We start from the raw sequence: 22893 nt of genomic DNA on the forward strand, positions 1-22893 counted from the left end.
TCTGGGACTAAATACAATTAATTACATAAAATGTTTAACTCCATGACATCTAAGTTAACGCTTAATAAATATTAACTTGCCAGATAATGGATGGGTTCCCAAGAAAAGCTCTTTATTCTCAGTGTTCGATAAGTATTAAGAACATGTTAACTCTGAGCATGTTACCTAAGAACATTTAACTATGGAAAGCACAATATACATAAAATATTGACCGTTTGACATAATTTCTGTTCTCTAAACCTTGATAATTGCATTTAGATTTGCTTTAGAACTAGATGGTTGTTGTGTCCTGGAAATACTTCTTGTCAAGGGCAAAACAATTATTGTGTAAGCCCTTAAAAACCGACTCCAATTAAGGCTCTTTAAAAAAAAAAAAAAATATATATATATATATATATATATATATATTTGTGATCTGTGTCTATATACTCTCTTAAAATAGCATTCTTTTATTTCCATATCAAAATTTTAAGGTAAGTTAAGCCTGGAACACTAAAAAACAATGTTTGTTGACCTGATAATCTGTTTTCCCATTGTCTGTTGAAATTTCTGTTGATGGAATCAATGGAAATTTTCAGGTTAAGTATAAGTCTCTTTCTTCCTCTAAACAAAATTATGGAGCACTTGTCAGATTTCAAGGACATGATGAAACATGGTTTAAAAATGCCGTAGATAATTGTACTATAGAAAGTAAAAGGTCTCAGACAATAAAAAGTAAGAGCCAAGAATATTTTAAACTCAAAATAGAAATATTTTTATGATGTGAGTAGTAGCTGGAAACAGATCAAGAGAACAAGAACATTAATGGTTTTTGCAGCATGGTGTCCATTTCAATGAACATTTGGGGTTATATGTAATATTCTTTGCATTCATAGACCCACTCCTAAGTCCACTGCCATCATTCCAGCCCACCAACTCTTACCCACATGATGATACTAGCCGTTGCCCTCAAGATGAAATCCAAACTGCTTAGTCTGACATCAGGTACACCATTATTGTGAGCATTATACAAGATAATATAAATTGATTCATGAATTTGTTCATTCAGTGTAAGTTGACCTTTTGCTGGTCCATTCCCTGTGTTAAACTTTGGGCATGAAGATGGAGATCTTGGTCTCACGATCAAAGCAAAGTGTTCTCACCTTGTAGAGGGGAGGACAGACAAGAATAACATCATTCACTATGCTATGTGGTAGTAGTATAATAGACATAAACCGAGGACACTGTGGAAGTTCAGAGGAAAGGTAACGTTTCCAACTTACCTCCCACTGTTTCTTTATTCAAACCCTGTGCTCAACTGGTCTATTTGCAATTCTCCTAAATAAGCATGCACATGTCCATCTTTCTACCTTTGATGATATTGCGTTTTTTTTATGCTGAATCTCTTCATTTTCTGCTTATTCATTCAACCAATATAGATTGAAATTGTACTGCATGCTTCAGTATGTGTGCTCTCTGCCACACAGCAGTGAGTGAGAGAGGTACAGCCCTCTGGAAGCCGACAATGTCACCTTTCCCCTCCCCTCTGGCTCCCTCTAAAACTCCCCTTCTTTTACTACTTGGCCCATGGTGTCTTCTTCTGGAGCTCCAGTAAACTTATTTATTCTCTGTCACGTGTCAAATCTTATACAATTATCTGGGATCAATCAGTATTTTAGTGGTGAATTTATCCATAGTAACAGGAAATGTAAGTATCCTTGTTAGATAAAAATTTTAGATGATTTTTAAACTCTGATCTTACTCCTTTAGTTGGACGATGGTTGGCAATCTGCAAAAGACTCCATCTCCACACCTGTTACAAAATGTGCAGAATGAGCAGATGAAAGAGTTCCAGGTGTGAAGTTACATTTCTTTAAAAATCTGACATTTTAGTATCCATTTAATAAGCTAGATCAAATTTCTTCACATTTTATTTCTAATGCTCATGGATATTTGGGGCAAGGGGAAGGAGGTCAAGGTGGAGAAAGAAGGAAGAAGAAGATGAAGAAGAAAAGGAGAACAAGGGCTCCACCAGAAAGAGGGGTGGAAACTTACTGAAATAAGGGCAAAGAACTTCCTTTGCACAGAATATTTCATTTTCAGGGTTTCTTTCCTCCTACTCCCCATGTCAAATCTTGTGAAAAAGCTGGGTGTGTTGTGAATCCTTTGTGTGGGATTCAGACATTGAAAAGCAAGGGCTGGAATGTGGGGTGAGAATCATATGACTGACCTCCGAAATCTCCAAATGTATTTGTCATATAGTTGAGTAAGAGCAGTTACAAAAAAAAGGCCAAGAGTATCTGTTTATAAATATATTTTAATAAAGCTCAGTGTTAAAGTCTCCCAAAATAAACAATCTGTGTTGAGGTTCTCATATATGTCTTATATAATCAAACGATTATGAACTCTATTTTTTTTAATTGAATATATAGTTTAGTCCAGGTCTTCTGGGGAAATCACTTTATTTGAGTTTTTTTTTTTTTTGTGCACCTGCTATATGCTAGGTAGGGTGTTTATATATTTGATAAATGGAATGCAGTTTTTACTTGTAAGGTGTTTATAATCAGTGGGGGTAACTATTATTAGTCATCAAATCATTTTTGTTGTAATATTTTACATGACGTGCATATCTACATTTATTTTTAAAAAAATTTTTAATGTTTATTTTTGAGACAAAAAGAGACAGAGTATGAGCGGGGGAGGAGCAGAAGGAGAGGGAGACACAGAATCCAAAGGAGGCTCCAGGCTCTGAGCTGTCAGCACAGAGCCCAATGCAGAGCCTGAACCCACGAGCCGTGAGATCATGATCTGAGCCAAAGTCAGACGTTCAACCGACTGAGTCACTCAGGCGCCTCTACATTTATTTTAAATTTCTTCACTCTTACATGTGTATGTGTCTGTATGTGTAATTGATTTTGTATAATTGTATACATATGTATATAAAACTTTATGCATATATATATGTGCAAATATAAGAAAGTGCCTACAGACGTGATATTTTAGAAGGTTGATGGACTCCTTGAAGTCCATCTTTGTATCCTGGGTTGGGAACTTCAGGCAAAAGCAGACTATGCTATAGAAAAATTTGAAATTTCAGGGTATTGTCCTGTGCAAGAGGTTGATGCCAGCTTTTTAATGTTAAAATGCCCACAAATTGCTATTAAAATAAAAATGGAACACCTAAACCCTGCATGGTTTAAGGCTCTCTGTAGAGGGGTACCTGGGTGGCTCAGTCAGTTAAACGTCCGACTTCAGCTCAGGTTATGATCTCATAGTTCATGAGTTTGAGCCCTGCATTGGGCTCTGTGCTGACAGCTCGGAGCCTGGAGTCTGCCTCAGATTCTGTCTCTGTCTCTGTCTCTCTCCCTCTCTCTCTCCCCCACTCATGCTCTGTCGCTCTCTCTCTCTTAGAGATAAACATTAAAAGAAAATTAAAGTTCCCCGTAGTAAATTTGGCTGAATGCAAGCAACTCAATGAATTAATCCTTCGTAAATATCACGTTATAATTTTTTATAAATCAGTACATGTAAATCTTTCCTTTTTGCCTGTAGCAAATCAGATGAGCGGTCATTGATAGACTCTCACAGTTATTGTTGGAACGCTCTTTCTCTTTAGGACAGAGGTAACATCACCTGATAGGATTGTGAGAAGTTGATTTATTGTTGGCTGTTTTGCCTAGCCCTTTTCCATAAATTTCTCTCTATCAGATCTAAGCCGTGGAAATCACATTGTTAGTCTTTTGTTTTTGATAGCAGTGACTGCTTGCTTGAACTCTCCTTTGGGTACCAGCAGCTCCGTCTTGATCTCTGATGTTATGCAAAGCACATCTGCCTTTTAACTTGCCTGATCCAAACCTTATTTGCCTTGTGCATTTTCTACCCTTTGATCCCTCTCTGCATTACTATTTATCAGTATCAAAAAGCTTCAGCTGGAAGCTGGGCAAATGCAGAGGTTGCCAGTCATTACTTTTGGCCCCAGATCCATAAAATCAAGTCAGTTACACGTCTGGTGGGTTTTTCTCTAACTGGACAGCATGCATCACAAGAGCACACTCTCCCCTGTCCTTACTGAGTCATGTCAAGAACTGAAGGTAAGCTTTATTCTTAAAATTATGAGTACTTTCCCCCTAAGTCCTAGCACGCAGCAATTTAGTCATCTATATAAGTTCCTTTTCTTTTTTTCTTTTAAAAAAATTTCATAATTTATTTTTTTAAATTACATCCCAGTTAGCCTATAGTACAACAGTGATTTCAGGAGTAGATTCCTTAGTGCCCCTTACCCATTCAGCCCACCTCCCCGCTCCCACACTCCCTCCAGTAACTCTCTGTTCTCTATATTTAAGAGTCTCTTAATGTTTTTGTCCTCCTCCCTGTTTTTATATTATTTTTGCTTCCCTTCCCTTACATTCATCTGTTCTGTGTCTTAAAGTCCTCGTATGACTGAAGTCATACAATATTTGTCTTTCTCTGACTAATTTCACTTGGCATAATACCCTCCAGTTCCATCCACATAGTTGCAGATGGCAAGATTTCATTCTTTTTGATTGCCGAGTAATACTCCATTGTATATATATACCACATCTTCTTTATCCATTCATCCAGCGATGGACATTTGGGCTCTTTCCATACTTTGGCTATTGTCAATAGTGCTGCAGGTGTCTCTATGAAACAGCACACCTGTATCCCTTGGATAGATACCTAGTAGTGCAATTGCTGGGTGGTAGGGTAGTTCTATTTTAATTTTTTGAGGAACCTCCATACTGTTTTCCAGAGTGGCTGCACCAGTTTGCATTCGCACCAACAATGCAAAAGAGATCCTCTCTGTCTACATCCTCACCAACATCTGTTGTTGCCTGAGTTGTTAATGGTAGCCATTCTGATAGGTGTGAGGTGGTATCTCATTGTCGTTTTGATTTGTATTTCCCTGGGATGATGAGTGATGTGGAGCATTGTTTCATGTGTCGGTTGGCCATCTGGATGTCTTCTTTGGAGAAGACATGTCTTTTGCCCATTTCTTCACTGGATTATTTGGTTTTGTCTTTTGCCCATTTCTTCACTGGATTATTTGGTTTTGGGTATTGAGTTTGAGAAGTTCTTTATAGATTTTGGATACTAACCCTTTATCTGATATGTCATTTGCAAATATCTTCTCCCATTCTGTCAGTTGCCAGTTTTGCTGATTGTTTCCTTCGCTGTGCCAAAGATTTTTATTTTGATGAGGTCCCAACAGTTCATTTTTGCTTTTGTTATATGAGTTCCTTTTCAAAATATCATTGTATTATTTTCCTTCTGAACAATTACTACAATGTGAATTTTACACTATACTTGTGTGATTAATATCTATTTTCACAATTATATCGTAAGCAGCATGTGTCAGGAAGCATGTTTAGATGGCTCCTCTTTATATTCCTAGCACCTAACACAGTGCCTGCCTGACATAGGCCCATAGGTGATGATTAAAATGTGCTGAATGAGGGTCCCTGGGTGGCTCAGTCAGTTGAGCGTCTGACTTTGGTTCAGGTCATGATCTCACTTTTGGTGAGTTTGAGCCCCGTGTCAGGCTCTGTGCTGACAGCTCCGAGCCCGGAACGTGTTTCGGACCTATGTCTCCCTCTCTCTCTCTCTCTGCTCCTCCCCTACTCGCACTTTGTCTCTCAAAACTAAATAAAACATTTAAAAAAAGTTTTTTTAAAAACAATAACAAAATAAAATGTGCTGAATGAATTTACCTTTGCCCAAATATTATGGATGTTTCTCCTCTGGAATTGTCTTCAGAGCCAGTTTGCCAGCAACAAGAGAATGGTTTCTTGATTTTCTTTGAAGAGCATCGGAACGTCTGGGTCTGCCTGCGTTTTTCTTTCTCTTTCTTTTGCTGTGCTTAGGCCCTCTTGGTTGGCCTCCATTCTCTCTTCTCTCAGTGTGGTGGAAACTCCCACTTGGAAGTTACCTGGCACAGCCACGCAGATGCTGACTTGGACTCCACTCAGGGGACCCTGGGGCAGCTGAGGGGCGGAAGCAATAGAAAGCCTTTGGTGAAACGCTCGTTGCACTGACTGAATTCGCCTGGGTGCTGTCTACCTGCTGTCATTGCCATGAAAGCCTTAAGTGGGCGTGATTAGCTGAACATTGTGAATGTTCATTGCTGAAGGTTTGGGACTCAGGTTTTAAGTGAGCTCCTTATAACAGAGATGGTCTAAAGTGAGCTGATGGTGTTATTAGTAATTATTGGTGGAGAGGGGAGGCCCTGAATTTACACAGGACTGTAACTGTCTTCTTATGTATTTCTGTAAGATTTAAGCTTCCTTTTTACCCTGGGACTGGATTTACCTTAGTAATTAAAAGAAAGATGTACAGGGCACCTGGGTGGCTCAGTGGCTGAGGGTCTGATTTTGGCTCAGGTCATGATCTCTCAGTTTGTGAGTTCGAGCCCCACAACGGGCTCTCTACTGTCAATGCAGAGCCCCCTTCATATCCTCTGTCCCTCTCTCTCTCTCTCTCTCTCTGCCCCTCTCCTGCTCATGTACATGCCCACTCTCTCTCTGTCTCAAAAATAAATAAAAAAAAAAACATTTAAAAGAAAGATGTACAATGAATATTTTTAAGTGTCATAGGAAAAATGATGCCCTTTGGTCATTGTCAAGAATTTACCAATTAAAAAAGCTTCAAAAACACAATATAAAATGGAATACATTTATAATAAGATATATACAAAGAACGTTACTGAGTTGCTCATCAAATCACCTAGAACTATTGTGTTTTGAGACGCATACCTAAAATTGTATGGCGTACTGGCCCGGAGAGGACTCCAAGCCAGAGTGCCCCAGATGCCACTGCTTGCCAGCTCTGTGAGCATCGGGCTAGCAAACTCCATGTGTCTCCGTCGTCTTTGTAAAACAAGGACAGTCTAATTCTTACAGAATCTGAAGCACACAGGCGAGGCTTAGCAACAAGTCAGGCTGTATCACTATCGTGGCTGCTATCGTCGTTTCCTACTTCCAACAATCTACATACACACAGCGAGAGATCTCAAGATGTGACTACCCTGCGTATCTCTCAGAGCTTATTGTTCATAGATACAATTTACAGTTGAGAAAACTAATGATAATTTGCTTGATGTCTAGCAAGTTTCCCCTTCTCCCATGATTACATTCACCCATTATTAAGTAGTACTGGAAAATGTTTATTTCATCGTGGGGTCTATAGACTTGTGGGCAAAGGGATGGTATACAGGGCGGTCATGCACTCGGAGAAAAAAGCGGTGGTCTGGTCTGGTGACATGGGGATGCCAGCTCTACTACATGTCTACTTGCTGTGTGATCTTGGACAGATCACTCAACCTCTCTGGGAAAAGATATTATCTACTTCACTCAATTACTGTGAAATAACGTGTACAAAAAGGAGGGGGGCCTGGGTGGCTCAGTTGGTTAAGTGTCCAACCTCAGCTCAGGATCTCGCAGTTCATGGGTTCGAGGTTTGAGCCTCGCATCCAGCTCTGTGCTGACAGTTCAGAGCCTGGAGCCTGCTTCGGATTCTGTGTTTCCCTCTCTCTCTGCCCCTCGCCCACTTACATTCTGTCTGTCTCTCAAAAATAAATAAGCATTAAAATTTTTTAAATTTAGTATTGTCTGTAAAATGCTTTGTGAACTTTTTTTAGTTAGATTCAGTAGGCTAGTTCCACCGTAGGAGTCATGTACCACCCTTAGTTCCCTATGGCCCCTCATCCTCGTGTTTCCTTCTCCTGTTCTTCCCAACCTTTCCCTCCTTGTCCATATTCCCTTTGAAGTTGTGTGTTTACTTCAGCCCCTAAACTAAGGGCATGCAGTCATGCATTGGCATAGTTTGTCCCCAGATCTCTTTCCCACTAGTTCTGCCACTGGTTAAGGCACTGAAAGCCAGGGAGAGAGAAATGGTTTAAAATTTACTGAAACACAGCGTAGAGCAGCCTGACTATAACTGGAAGGCAGTTGGGGCAAACAGTCACTTCTTCGTGAGCTAGAAGCAACAGTGTCCTCTTTAAGAGAAAGTAACATGCGGAAGTGCATCTCGAAGAATTACAGACATCTAGCAGTGTTAGTGTTCAGTAAACATTTATTCAACAGCTGTAATGTTAGGAGGATCAAAAAAAGAAAACTGAGTCATCCATGCCTCTCAGGACCCTATGTCCAGATGTACTACTTACAGACCCACATTCAGGTTCGTAGGTAGGACTTATGGTAGCATTTCAGTACAAGCGCACACACACACACACACACACACACACACACGCACACACACGCACATTGTGTTTGAAAAACAAAGCAGTGCAATCTCTTAGAGATACCTTTGAGTGCTTTCAACACTGTTTAACTTCTTAAACTTGTGGTTTACTTGGTAGGCAGATAATGCAAGTAGTAGTCAAAGTTAAAATGCAAAAAGAATATTTAAAAACAGAAAATACTAACTTTGAAAAACTTCTTATATCGCTTTCTCATTGCCACAACTTAGTCATTAAAATACTCAGACTCAGGGCACCTGGGTGGCTCAGTCAACTGAGCATCCAACTTTGACTCAGGTCATGATCTCACAGTTTGTGAGTTCGAGCCCCGCGTCGGGCTCTGTGCTGACATCTGGGAGCCTGGAGCCTGCTTCAGATTCTTTGTCTCCCTCTCTCTCTTCCCCTTCCCTGCTTGCTCTCTCTCTCTCTCTCTCTCTCTCTCTCAAAATAAACATTAAAAAAGAGACTCTATTCCCAAAATAACTTCACATGTGCTTCTTTAATTAATAATCCTATCAATTGAAGGTCTTTGCTCTTTGAGTCTCTGCCTATACTTATCATTCAAACATAAAGACCTTGCATTTTAAGAATAAAGGATGTCTCCCATCAAAAAGGAGACATAAAGTTTAAGGTTTCCAACGCACACACACGCACACTTTCAAAATCCTAAATTCTACCAAAACACCTAGAAGTAATGGCCTATTATGTACTTCCAACTTAAAATGTCTCTGAGGTTCATTTTGTTTTAAAGTATATACCAACTTCCATGGCCCACTAGTTTTGCTGTTCAGTGTCTTGTATTAGATGACCACGAGTCCACCCACATTTTTCCCCTGTGTCTCCTTCATCAGCCTTAGAGAGGGAAATGACCTGGGGCCCTGGAAAGCTTCGGAGGCATGCCACTTGTGACTTGTCCTGTGGTTTGTGAGTTCCCTTTAATTATCTTCCTCTTTTCAGTGGATATTTGGACATCTTCCTTTGTAAATTGAAAATCCTTATGGGAATAAGTATACTAGAGAACAGAATCCAGGTTAAAGAGGCTAAACACTCTGTGGCCAGGAAAACCAGCAGTGTGAGAGATAAAGGTTGTGTTAGTTAAGTGAAGGAGTAATGGAATACCTCTCTCAGGGGTAATGGGAAATGGGTCAAGTACCATAGTGTTGGCTTAATTCACTGGTTGGTGGGGGCTATAGACAGCTGGTTAGAGGTTGAGCCCATTACAGTTGCTGGAAAGTGGCTGTGTTGGACTATTTCCAGCTCATCTGGGTCACTGTTGTGAAAAATAAGAATCATTCATGTGAGTTACAGTTTCCAAGAAACCTTTCAGAAGCCCTGGGGTGGGGAGCAGAGTATACAGAGCCATAAACGCTCCATGGATCAAAATGTAAGGGATAGGGTAAGAGCAGTTGCTCCTTAAAATGGTGGTATCATTGAGTTTCCAGAGTCGTTTTCTCTTGTCTTGGTTAGTGAGCTGGCCAATTGTGACGCATCGCCATAACCATCGGTGTTCCATTGTCTCGAGTCTGCGCGTCCATCTGGTTATGCATGCTCTCTGTTTCTTGCCACTCATTTTCTTTCTACCTGTGACCCTGGAGGTGAAAGTCAAAATCAGTACTTTTTCTTTGTTTTTCATATTAGCAACACTTGTAAATGTTTGAGGGGATAGCTGACAATTAAAACAAAATTTTTCTAATTACATCTGAATATCATTTGCCAGTGTATTCCCCAGTTACCGTGGATAATTGTGATCACTCTTAAGCTTCCTTGTAACAGAGCTTTGACCCTTGCTGTGGAGCTCCTGCCAAGAGGTACTTGGAGGTAGAGGTGAGAAAGAGGTGCCAATCTGTGACTGTATGGCGGGTAATGTTCGTTCAACATGTTGGGCTGGGTATTCTCTGAGAAGGGCTTCCTTATGCGAGGTTGGTGTGTCCCAGCCATTATTTTGTGACATCTGAGACTATTCCTATTACCCCAGGGGATTACACAATCCTGCAAATATTCTCAAAACAAGATTTAAATTAACCTTATTTTTGTAAGCAGGCCCTTTGTCTTGTAGTACCCTCTCTCCCCCACCTTGTGGAATGGGGAGAAATGAAAGATGACTGTCATGATGTGAAACTCAATTTTAATTTTGTTTCTATACCATAGAAACCATGTATCGAAAACCTACAATATGTCTGCCACTGTATGCATGTGAGAGATACAGTAATCCTATGCAAGCTGTTTATGAACCAGGAAACTGAAACCATGAGAAATCCAGAACATATGGCCCGGGTCATACAGCTATAAGGAGCACTTCTGAAATTTTAACCTAGTTCTATAACAAAAATCTTTACTCTTTCCGGTACACAATCCTGATTCTCTAGCTCCTTAAGTTGAGCAACTATGTCTTAACAAATCTTTGTATATCCCACAGTTTAGAAGTGGAGACCCAGCATCAAAGACACAAGTTTTAACCAATTGCTTGGGTAAAATCACGTGATTTTTCTGGTTCTCATCTACTTCGTTTATGGTCAGAGCATATCAGTTAACATTTATGGACTCTATGGCAGGCATTGTTAGGCACATTACATACCTTAGCTTAATTAACCCTCTTAACAGCCTATTCCTATGTCATAGGTCTAATTACATCTATTATACAAAGGAGGAATAAGACAGGAAGATTAATAGTTTGGGCAAGTTCACAGAGCTAAAACTGTGGGATCATGATGCAAATGTAGGCTCTCTAACTCTGGTCTAGAGGATGGACCCTTAACCAGCATCCTATACAGTTTCCTGTAAGACTGTCTCATGGCCACTTCCTGCACTCTGGTCTGTGACTACATAGCTGCAGATATTCTCATCTTGATGACTTCCTTTGATTCCTTAACTCTTCCTTTTAAAAGACTTTTCCCTGTAGTTAATTAATAAAGTTTAATTGACTTTAATTAACTGGCTGGCTCAGTCAGAGGAATGTACGACTCTTGATCTCTTGGTTGCAAGTTTGGGCCCCACATGGGGTATAGAGACTACTTACGTAAATAAAACTTAAAAAAAAAAGTTTGGAATCCTCTACAGTTAGAATAATTCTCCACTGATTAACCCCTAACATTCCTCTTACATGTTTATTCTATTATTCTATAGTTCCTGTCTAGCATAACTTACTATCTTCTCTGAAAGATTTACACAAGCCAAGTCTTACGTGGACCATATTTCTCCATTTGCAATACCTCTTATACAAAGACAATACCTCCCACCTTCTAAAATATATGACCCAGTGCAGCACAAAATATAGTTTTATGTCATCTCAGGAGGCCACATCAGAACTCCATTTTCACAGTAGCAAGCTGTGATGCTGCAGGACTGGATTATCTTTTAAAGTGAGGAGTAAACACCAGGAACAGATGATCCATCTGTGGATCATCTTAAAAACAATTCTGGTTTTGTTCCATCTGTGTTAAAACCATAGGAATAAAAGCAAACAAAAACTAAAAGTCTATCCAAACCATGTATTTATGTCTTCCCTGGGTGACTGTAAATATGCTAATTAACATTTTAAATACTGAGGATTCTGGGAAAAAAACATAATTTATATTAAAATGGCCATATACATCTAGCCTTTATTTCTGGAATAGGTATAATTATCTAGAGATGACAGAAATGCAGATAAATTGTGGAAGAGGAAACACAGTGAATAGATCTATTCACAGTATAACACACTGAATAGATGCTGAAAAATTTCATTTTTGTCAAATTAGATGTTATTGAAATTCCCTTGTACTCTTTATTAAACAATTGAACATCATCCCTTATAGTTAGGGTGTTTATTTTAATGGCCCAAATTAAAAAGAATGGAAATGTACAAGTATGTCCATAAATACACTACATTATTTATTATTATTATTATTATTATTATTAAGATTTTATTTTTAAGTAATCTCCACACCCTCATGGGGCTCGAACTCACAACCCTGAGATAAAAAGTTGCACACTCCATCAGGAGCCCGAATTCTTTCTTATTGTTGCTCATTTTGCTAAAATGAGCTAAATGAGCTGCCTTTTTCTAGAAGCATATTTGAAGTCAATGAATTCATGAGGAAAATACAAGTAAAATGTTACAGAACTTGCATTTAAAAAAAATTTTTTTTACATTTATTTAGAGAGACAGAGACAAAGCACAAATGGGGGAGGGGCAGAGATAGAAGGAGACACAGAATTCGAAGCAGGCTCCAGGCTCCGAGCTGTCAGCACAGAGCCCGTGTCGCGGGGCTCGAAGTCATGAACCGTGAGATCATGACCTAGGCCAAAGTTGGAGGCTTAACCAACTTGGCCACCCAGGCATCCCTTGCATTTTTTTAAAAAACAAAACTTTAGGAAAGAGTACTTTCCGTATCCAATAGTTACCCTTATTTATTATTTATCAACTTAAGAAAGTTAGAAGAAACTGGCAAGCTTACTTAGTTTCCAAGTATTTGATAATGTTTACAACTATTCTTTTTTTCCCTGGCGCATCTGATAAGGTAGAATAAGTAAAACATTTCAGAAAATACCCCCTGAGCTCTTGGAATAAAAGAAGAGCTTATCCGAGACTTAACCTCATACTTTCTGAAAGACTTTACTCCATACCTAGAATGATTCTGTTAGTAGGAGTGCTGTGTTTATTTGCTTCAGGAGCTGAAAAGGAGAACTGACCAATGTTCCTCACAAATTGGTAACGTCTAAGAGAATAATGTGAAACATCCAAGATTTATTGGGTTTAAAATATTTGAAAACAAAACAAAACAAAACAAAAAGTCTCTACCGGAATGAATATGTTTTCCTACATCATTTTCCCTGCTTTTGTGTTTTCTGACATTGCCTACCTGCTTGACTCTTGGTATTTCTGAATTCCTTCCAATCATTGCTTGACTGGAAATAAATTTCTTTTCTTTTATGCTACTCTATTGAAAGTTTGTTGAAAATACAGTCAAGGGGCACTTGGGCGGCTCAGTTGGTTAAGTGTCTGTCTCTTGATTTTGGCTCAGGTCGTGATCTCACAAATTGTGAGATGGAGTCCCGTGTCAGGCTCTGTGCTGACAGTGGGAAGCCTGCTTGGGATTCTGTCTCTCCCTCTCTGCCCCTCCCCAACTTGTGTGCGCTCTCTCTCTCTCAAAATAAATAAATAAATGGGGCGCCTGGGTGGCTTGGTCGGTTAAGCGTCCGACTTCGGCTCAGGTCATGATCTCACGGTCCGTGAGTTCAAGCCCCGTGTCGGGCTCTGTGCTGACAGCTCAGAGCCTGGAGCCTGTTTCAGATTCTGTGTCTCCCTCTCTCTCTGCTCCTCCCCTGTTCATGCTCTGTCTCTCTCTGTCTCAAAAATAAATAAACATTAAAAAAAAATAATTAAAAGAAAAAAAAACATAGTCAAGAGGAGAATGAGAAAATGCAAAGCAGATTGATAATAGTCAGAGCTGTTGACTTCAATACAAGACAGGACTTAGTGCTCAGGTTAGGGTAGGGTGGGGTTGAGGAGAGAGTCAGACACTTCCTTACCACCCTGTAAGTGGAATGTCCCTATTATGGTGATTTCCTGCTTTTTTTGGAAGGCAGCCCCTATATCTGTTTGGAAAAGAAGTGTCCTTCTGCATTCCTGAAGACTAGAATCACATGTTCCTTTCCCTTGCTGGGTTCATCTTAGACGGCTCAGAGTGGTTGCTCATCCGCCTGGTACCTACAACCCTGAATTCTGAAATCTTATCTTTACGTGTCTACTCTGTAATGGCTGAATCATGAATCCCGTGTATCCTGCTAGTCCGGTAGGGTGTGTGTTTGTGTGTGTGTGGAAAGCCATGAACATACTAACACTGTGCTTTTGCTATGTCCTCAGGGACAGTTTAGGGGTTATGTGGGTAATGGTGACCAACACAGACAAGGACTCTGCTCCTATGGAGCTTATACTCTGTAACAAGATTTGGATGAAAGTACAGAAATGAGTAAAGAAGTGAGAGAAAAGAAGGAAGGAAGGAAAAGAAAGAAATATTGGATATGATATGTGCCAGGGTGATAGTTTGGAAAGATACTAGCTGGCCGGACAGGGGCTACTGTAGATTGAGTGGTCAGCAAAAGTCCCCTGGAGGAGGCAAAACTCAAGTTGAGAGCCAAATAACAAGAATTATGCAGTTATGCAAAGAACAATTCAAAGAATATTCCAAGCAGAGGGAAAAGCTAGTGTAAAGGCCTTTCGGTTGGAATAATCTCAGTGTATTTCAGGAATATTTTTCTTTTTTATTAAAAAAAAAATTTTTTTAACTTTATTTATTTTTGAGAGAGAGAGAGAGCATGAGCAGGGGAGGAACAGAGAGGAGACACAGAATCCAAAGCAGGCTCCAGGCTCTGAGCTGTCAGCGCAGAGCCCGATGCAGGGCTTGAACCCACAAACTACGAGATCATTACCTGGGCTGAAGTAGGATGCTTAACCAACTGAGCCACCCAGGCACCCCAGGAATATTTTTCTTTTTTAAAGTTTATTTATTTTGAGAGAGACAGAGAGCAAAAGTAGCATGAGAGGGGGAGGGGCAGAGAGAAATGGGAGAGAGGGGCGGGGGGTGGAGAGAGAGACTCCCAAGCAGGCTCCACACTGTCAGCACATGGAGCCTGATTCAGGGCTTGATCCCACAAACTGCAAGATCATGACCTGAGCTGAAATCAAGAGTCAGATGCTCAACTGACTGAGCCACCCAGGCGCCTCCTGAAGAATATTTCTGTGGCTGGAGTGGAGTGGGTGAGGGCAGGGTGGTCAGAGATGAGGGGGAAATCATGGAGGGTTTTGCCAACTAGGTTTAGGAGTTCAGGTTTTATTCTAAATGTGATTGAAAGCCATCCAGGAGTTTTCAGATAGGATAAGGATAGAGGGTGACTTGATCTGATACATATTTTTTAAAGGTCACATACTGATGTACATTTTCGAAAGAAAATATTATGGAGAATATTTTTCAGGACAACAAGGTACACAGTGGAGGCAGGAAGGCCACTCAAGAAACAGTTGCTCTAGTCCCAGGTGAGAAGTGATGGTGACTTACCTGGGGGATGTGGTTTAGGGGAGAACCAGAGAAGTAGATGGTTTCAGATATGATTTAAAGATAGAAGGGACAGGACTGCCACATAGACTGGGTCTAGATGGTACAGAAAGAAAGGCATCACATTTAAGTTGTAGACTTTGGCTGGAGAAACTAGATGGATGGAGGTGCCTTTTGGTAAAGCTGGAGGAAAGTCAGATTGGGGAAGGGAGTGGAGTTCTGGCCATGCTATTTCTGAGACGTCAAAGTGAAGATGTCAAGTAGGCCATTGGATATATAAATCCAGGGATTTACATTTCATGACCAAGACAAACCTGGAGATTTGATTTGGTTCTCATCATCTTACAGATGTACTGTCGGGGCGCCTGGGTGGCGCAGTCGGTTAAGCGTCCGACTTCAGCCAGGTCACGATCTCGTGGTCCATGAGTTCGAGCCCCGTCAGGCTCTGGGCTGATGGCTCAGAGCCTGGAGCCTGCTTCCGATTCTGTGTCTCCCTCTCTCTCTGCCCCTCCCCCGTTCATGCTCTGTCTCTCTCTGTCTTAAAAATAAATAAACGTTGGGGAAAAAAAATTAAAAAAAAAAGATGTACTGTCTTCAAGACGTAATCTGGAACCATTGGATTGGATGAGATCTAAGGGTGGTTGGTGTGTAATTCTAGTCCATTCCAGTATTTAGAGGATGGGAAGAAGAGAAATAGGAAAGGTGTCTGAAGAGTAGCAGTTCAGTGAGATAAAAGTAGAAACAGGAAGGGGTGCGTGGGTGGCTCTATCGATTAAGCGTCCAACTCTTGGTTTCGACTCAGGTCATGATCTCACAGTTCATGGGTTTGAGCCCGTATCTGGCTTTGCACTGACAGTGTGGAGCCTGCTTGGGATTCTCTCTCTCCCTCTCTCTGAACTTCCCCTCCTCACTCACTCTTCTCTTTCAAGATAAATAAATAAACATTAAAAAAAAATTAGAACCAGGAAGGTGATGACATGGAAACCGAGAAAAGGAGGTATTTAAAGAAGGATGAAGTGAGAAACTTCTTCCAAGAAGTTTATAGTCAAAGGAGTTGTGTGTTTTTAAATTAGGAATTTAGGGGGGCACCTGGGTAGTTCAGCAGGCTGAGTGTCTGACTTCGGCTCAGGTCATGATCTCACGGTCTGTGGGTCTGTGGGTTTGAGCCCCCCATTGGGCTCTGCTGACAGCTCAGAGCCTGGAGCCTGCTTTGGATTCTGTATCTCCCTCCCTCTCTGCCTTTCCCCAGCTTGTGTGTGCTCTGTCTGTCTGTCTCTCAATAATAAATAAATATACTTAAAAATATAAATTAGGAGTTTAGGAGTCCTTTTGTAAACATGGTGGCATGAAGTAAAATTCAGGATTTGGAAAAAAAATGAAATAATAGCTTTCATGCTTAGAAATTTAAAATAATGCTTGGTTTCTCTCAGTGGATTAAAAGGTTTTTTCGTTTGTTGTTGTTTGTTTGCTGTGGAAAGAAATTGTTCCTTTTCAAATTTGAAGAGTTTATTAGTTCCCAGGCAGGTTGAAGCCAAAGAATTCCTTGTGAGAGTCATACTTTCAGGGGTGAGGCTTGGAAGTTCACAATATAGAGTTTTGTTTGTTTGGTTGGGCTTTTTTTTTTTTTTTGCACAGACAGCAGAAAGAATAAAAGGTTCTTTTCAAAGGTTAATGCAGAACTGTAGATACTGAGAAGAAAGAAAATACTTTCATAAGTAGATACATAGGGGGTTACCTAATTCAAACCCTGGGAAAAGACACGAAGTAGTCCAACCTATTTATTTTTTAAAATGGACATGTATGTCAAGTCTTCTAGGTAGAATAGAAAAGGTAAAAGGGAGGCACTGAAGAAGTAGAGTTTACAGTAGGTAGGTACAGAGAGTCAATGGAAATTTTGTGGAGAACCTGGGGAGCAGTAAATGGGGGGAAGTTCAAATATCCAGGCAGCAGGATCAAAGACAGATCTGTCTGGTATGAAGTAAGCACATTCAGATGAGTTGGGGCAATATTGTAGTTGGTTTGAATGCCAAAGTAAGAACTTAATTTTTCAAGGACTCGCTACAGTTAGAAGTTTTTAAACAGAGGGAAAGCCTTTTTTAAAAAAAAATTTTATAGGAATGCAAGCTGGTGCAGCCACTCTGGAAAACAGTATGGAGGTTCCTCAAAAAACTAAAAACAGAACTACCCTATGACCCAGCAACTGCACTACTAGGTATTTATCCATAGGATACAGGTGTGCTGTTTCGAAGGGACACATGAACCCCCATGTTTATAGCAGCACTATCGACAATAGCCAAAGTATGGAAAGAGCCCACATGTCCATAGATGGATGAATGGATAAAGAAGATGTGGTATATATACAATGGAGTATTACTAGGAAGTCCAAAAGAATGAAATCTTGCCATTTGCAATGACGTGGATGGAACTGGAGGGTATTAAGCTAAGTGAAATTAGTCAGAGAAAGACAAAAATCATATGACTTCACTCATATGAGGACTTTAAGAGACAAAACAGATGAACATAAGGGAAGGGAAACAAAAATAATATAAAAACAGGGAGAGGGACAAAACAGAAGAGACTCATAAATATGGAGAACAAACTGAGGGTTACTGGAGGGGTTGTGGGAGGGGGGATGGGCTAAATGGGTAAGGGGCACTAAGGAATCTACTGAAATCATTGTTGCACTATATGCTAACTACTTTGGATGTAAATTTTAAAAAATAAAAAATAAAAATTAAAATAAAATAAATTTTTTAACGTTTTATTTTATTTTTGAGAGAGAGAGAGAGAGAGAGAGAGAGAGTTTGAGTGGGGGGGGGGGCAGAGAGAGAGGGAGATGCAGAATCGAAACAGGCTCCAGGCTCTGAGCTGTCAGCACATACATAGCCAGACGCAGGGCTCAAACTCACAAACTGCAAGATCATGACATGAGCCGAAGTTGGGCATTTAACCGACTGAATCATCTAGGCACCCCAGAGGGGAAATCTTTTTATATGAAGGTATGTTTCTTTTTAAAAAACGCTTATTTATTTTGAGAGGGAGGGAGAGAGAGAGAGAGAGAGAATGGGGGAGTGGCAGAGAGAAGGAGAGAGAATCCCAAGCAGTACGGACCCCAATGTGGGCTCAAATTCATGAACCATGAGATCATGACTTGAGCCAAGATAAAAAGTTGAATGCTCAACCGACTGAACCACCCAAGCGTCTCCCCGCAAAAGGAATTTTTAGTTGGTATTCTGTTGCTTGTGGCCAGTGCTTCCTAACTAATACATTGATCTAATCTAGATGATCAGGGAGACTTCCGCAAGAAAGTGGCATGTCAGATACACCAAAGGATGATCAGGAATTCAGTTTTCAAAGACTGGAGAGAATAGAGTTCCAGGTAGACAGAATAAATGTATTTGACGGCCCTAAATCAGGAAGGTGCTCGACACGTTTGAGAAACCGAGATCCCAAAGCGGACGTGCTGAAGACCAGAGTAGGTTGTCAACATCCTGGACACCGGATTCTAGGACCTAACAGCAGACCAACAACTCCACCCTTTTCCTTCTGGAGGACGGGGATATGCTTGTTGCTGCTACTGTGCAAACCGTCCAGGAAACATCAGGCTTCAGCGCTCAAATGTATCAACTTCCCCCACAGCTCACTGGTGGCACAAGTTATGTCTGTGTTTTCACTGGGTGTCCCCCTTGTGGGAGGCGGTTGCCTTGTCTGTATGTAGCTGCCATGAGGAGTGACACAGAGGTTAGCAGAGCTTTTGGAAAACTGTAAACCTTTGGCACATAACCCTCCTTGTGTTGATAAGTAAGCACAGGGACGTGGACGTGGCAGAGAGCACGGAGAGAGAAAAATCTGTGCAGGCGTGTGCATCAGCAGTTATACTTAAAATATTTTGTAAAAGACTTGGATGATTCCCCCAAATGATAAAAATAATGAGAGGGGCCAAGTCATCAGGACTGGTTGGATAATTGCAGTTTTAATGGTTCGAATCCAATCAGCCTCCACGATGTGGCCTGGGTGCCTGAGGATTCCTACAGTAACGGCACCTAAAGGAATAAGGCTGTCAGAGCCATTATCATCACTGTGTTTACCAACCCAGCGTCTCAGTCATCAGACTCCGTGCCAGGAGGGGGAGAGCAGGGCTTTTACAGGATAGACACGGACCTCAAAGGCCCATTTAAAGCGCAGTTATGCAATGGTAGTGACTCTGTAATTTGTGGGAGGAAGGACATGAAATCCTGGGCCCTGTGTTAGGAACAAAAAGAAAAGCAAGGGAAGAAGGAAATATTTTAATTATGCTTTTAACAAACTTACATGGCACCTGTCGGCATTATAGACACACGATGTCATTAATCTTCCTAATGGCCATGTGAGTCCCCCAGAGGAGACTGAAGTAATGAAGTGTCTAGGTGGCTTGTCCACAGCATGAGTGAACTAGAGGCATCGTGGAAGGAAAACCGTGCACTGTTGATTTAATGAGTGGCTCTCTCTCACCTTTTCTTCTGGCTTTTACTCCTTGACCCAGACTGGGCAGGGCATAAAAGCATCTGGGGCAAAGAGCTGTTGTTGACGTGGTGGTTTTCAAATGGAAATCCGTAGCATGATTTGGCTGCCCAACAATCCCTAAAAAGGTGGGGCGCCTGGGCGACTCAGTCGGTTTAGCATCTGACTTCGGCTCAGGTCATGATCTCATGGTTGGTGGGTTCAAGCCCCGTGTCAGGCTCTGTGCTGATAGCTCAGAGCCTGGAGCCTGCTTTGGATTCTGTCTCCCTCTCTGCCCTCCCCCATTCGCACTCTCTCTCTCTCTCTCAAAAAAAAAAAAAGAAAAAAGATATTTAATAATCTTCTAAAAAGGAAGATTTCTGAATCTATGCTAAAGGCTTTGGTGGATTTTTGAGGAAAATGACTGAAGGGGAGAATATCAGAGTGTGGCACTTGCCACAGGAAGCAGAACAAGGAAAAGGGAAAGAATCTGGCGAGCCCGGAGGGTAGGGTGCCTTTGGGTAAGGTAGCCAGGGAAGGAATCTCTAACACGTGAAATAGGAGTGAAGCCCTGTGGGAAAACTGGGGACAGATTCCTGGTGGAGAAGTCTGCAAGTACAAAGACCCTGACATAGGAGGAGGAAAGGCAAGAAGAAACCAGTGCAGGTGGATTTAAGGAGAAAGAGGGTGAGTGGTAGGAGATGCCCTCGGAGAGTTGTTCATTCATGAGCACTGCAGGCTGGTCAGGGCACTAGGTGCTGCTTCAGAGGTAAGTCCCCTGCCTTCTTCCTTTTGTTGGTTCTTTTGCAAGATTCTCCAGAATCGCAAAATTGAAGAGAGAAAATGCCCTGCCCCAGGAGGCCTCTCAGTCTTTTGTTTCTCTCCTGCCTGTTCTGCAGGAAGGTGCTTCATGACCTTATTTTGCCTTAATGTACTTTCATAGAAAAAAAAATCCCTAAGATGTTTATTCCATGCTATTTTTAAGGCAGTTTATGAAATAGGAATGAACAGCAACACAGTTGGTTCCAGTGAGTCTCTAGTAACCAAATGCTCCCTTACTTGGCATATTTTGACTTCCACAAAGGGGTCCCGATTGTGAGAGGATTTTTGCAAAATCAGCAGTTAGCATTCTGAGACACTCTTTGGACAAATACTTTGTTAGTACGGTTGGCTTCAGTGTATAAAGTAGTTTGAAAAGTGACCCTGAAAAGGGTCTCTGACCAGTCTCTGCGTGGACCCTGACAAATGACACTACAGAAGGCCTCCCTCCAAAGGGAATCAGCATGGATTTGTGCATTTATGGATTCGGTTTCTGTGTATAAATCCAAACCACTTAACTTTAATCCTGGATCAAAGGATATATACGACTTCTTTTTTCTGCTCTGGCCAAAGCTGTGATCACATACTGAACCTCAGAAATCTCGAAAAGACTTACAAGTCAAATATTATTTGCTTCTTGTTTTGATTCCCTTTTGGTTGAGATTTTAGGGTCACTTGAGCCTATGCGGGTAATGCTAGTTCTACCTCCACTATTTTAACCTAGTTGTGTGAAAAGGTTTACTAGGAAGAACTGAGGAAGGTTGATGATGAAAGAGGATCCCCATCTCTTACTACTGTTGATGCCTTGAGTAGATTGAGGCCATATCTTTGTTGTTGTTTCTTGCTACATCTAGTATACTGCCTGCCCTATAGTATATGCTCACTAAATGTTTGTTGAGTGAATGAAATGTTAACAAAAATAGGAACTACAGTGAATTAGTTATAATTAAGACAATTTTCTCTTTATATAAGATAAGCCAGTTGAAAAATTCCAGTATACTCTCCTGTAGTATTTCATTTACTTTTTATTGTCAAAATGGCTTTATAATCACCTAATTTTACAGATGTATAAGTGTGATGCTATTGTGATACTGTTTTCCTCATTCAGTCATTTTTTTTCCCCTCCCTCTGCCCTCCAGCCCTCCAGCCCTATGCTCCAACTTGGCAATACATGTAATTAAGAGCCTGAATTTCAGAGGCAATATCCTCATTTCTCATCCCAGCACCATCCCTGTGTGGTGTGACCTTAGGGAAGTTTAATACATTTTCTGTGACCTAGCCTTCTCATCTATAAAATGAAAATAATAAGACCTACCTCAAAGAGAATGAGAATTAAATGAACTAATACATGTAAAGTGAGTAAAGAAGAGTGTCACCTGCTCACATCCATATGTATGGACTGGCTGTGGGCAGAGGCTTCACTTCCTCACCAGGCAGGCCTCTCTCTCTACAGGGCCACTCGCAGTGAGGAAACTGACTTCCTCCAGAGAGAGTGATCTGGACAAAGAGGAGGCAAAGAGGAGGAAGTTGCACGGCCTCGTGTAACTCAGTCTCCAGTCCTTGTAACATTACAGTTTTACATACGTGGATATTGATTTTGAAACAGCTACATTTGAGATAGCTTCAGAGTTTCCAGTCTTGGTTAAAAGATAACTATTTGCTTGCATATGTATCCACCAAGAGTTCTTAGACGACTTATTGTATTTTTGGGAAAGCGACTCTTAATCTACCTGTAATTTATTACTATGTATGATATAAGGGTCTGACATTATTTCTCCTTAATGGCTGGACAGTTATATGGCCAAAATTAATTATATCATCTGCCCTTTATTCTGACTTGAATTTGTATCTTTATCATTAATTGCTGTAACACATAAATCTTACACCCCGTCCCCAGTCTTGGTGGCTTGACATTATAAAAGATTATTGGGGCTCCTGGGTGGCTCAATAGATTAAGCAGCTGACTTCAGCTCAGGTCATGATCTCACAATTTAGTTCGTGGGTTTCAGCCCCGTGTCGGGCTCTGTGCTGACAGCTCAGGGCCTGGAGTCTGCTTCGGATTCTGTGTCTCCCTCTCTCTCTGCCCCTTCCCAATCATTCTCTCTCTCTCTCTCTCTCTCTCTCTCTCTCTCTCTCTCTCAAAAATAAAAATTAGAAAAAAAAGCATAAAAAAATAAATGAAAGATTATTTCTTTGAGGGGTGGGAAACTGCCCGATATGAGTGTTTCTGGGTGGGAGCTCTCCTAGGTTGCCTCTTCCAACCAGTGATTCAGGGACCCATACTCCGTCCATCTTGTGCTCTTTTCATCTTCAAGATGAGGCTTTGAA

The sequence above is a fragment of the Lynx rufus genome, unplaced genomic scaffold (assembly GCF_022079265.1).
Source record: "Lynx rufus isolate CCGP_SWC_20201006 ecotype Redwood Valley unplaced genomic scaffold, mLynRuf1.p SCAF_7, whole genome shotgun sequence".
NCBI lineage: Eukaryota > Metazoa > Chordata > Mammalia > Carnivora > Felidae > Lynx > Lynx rufus.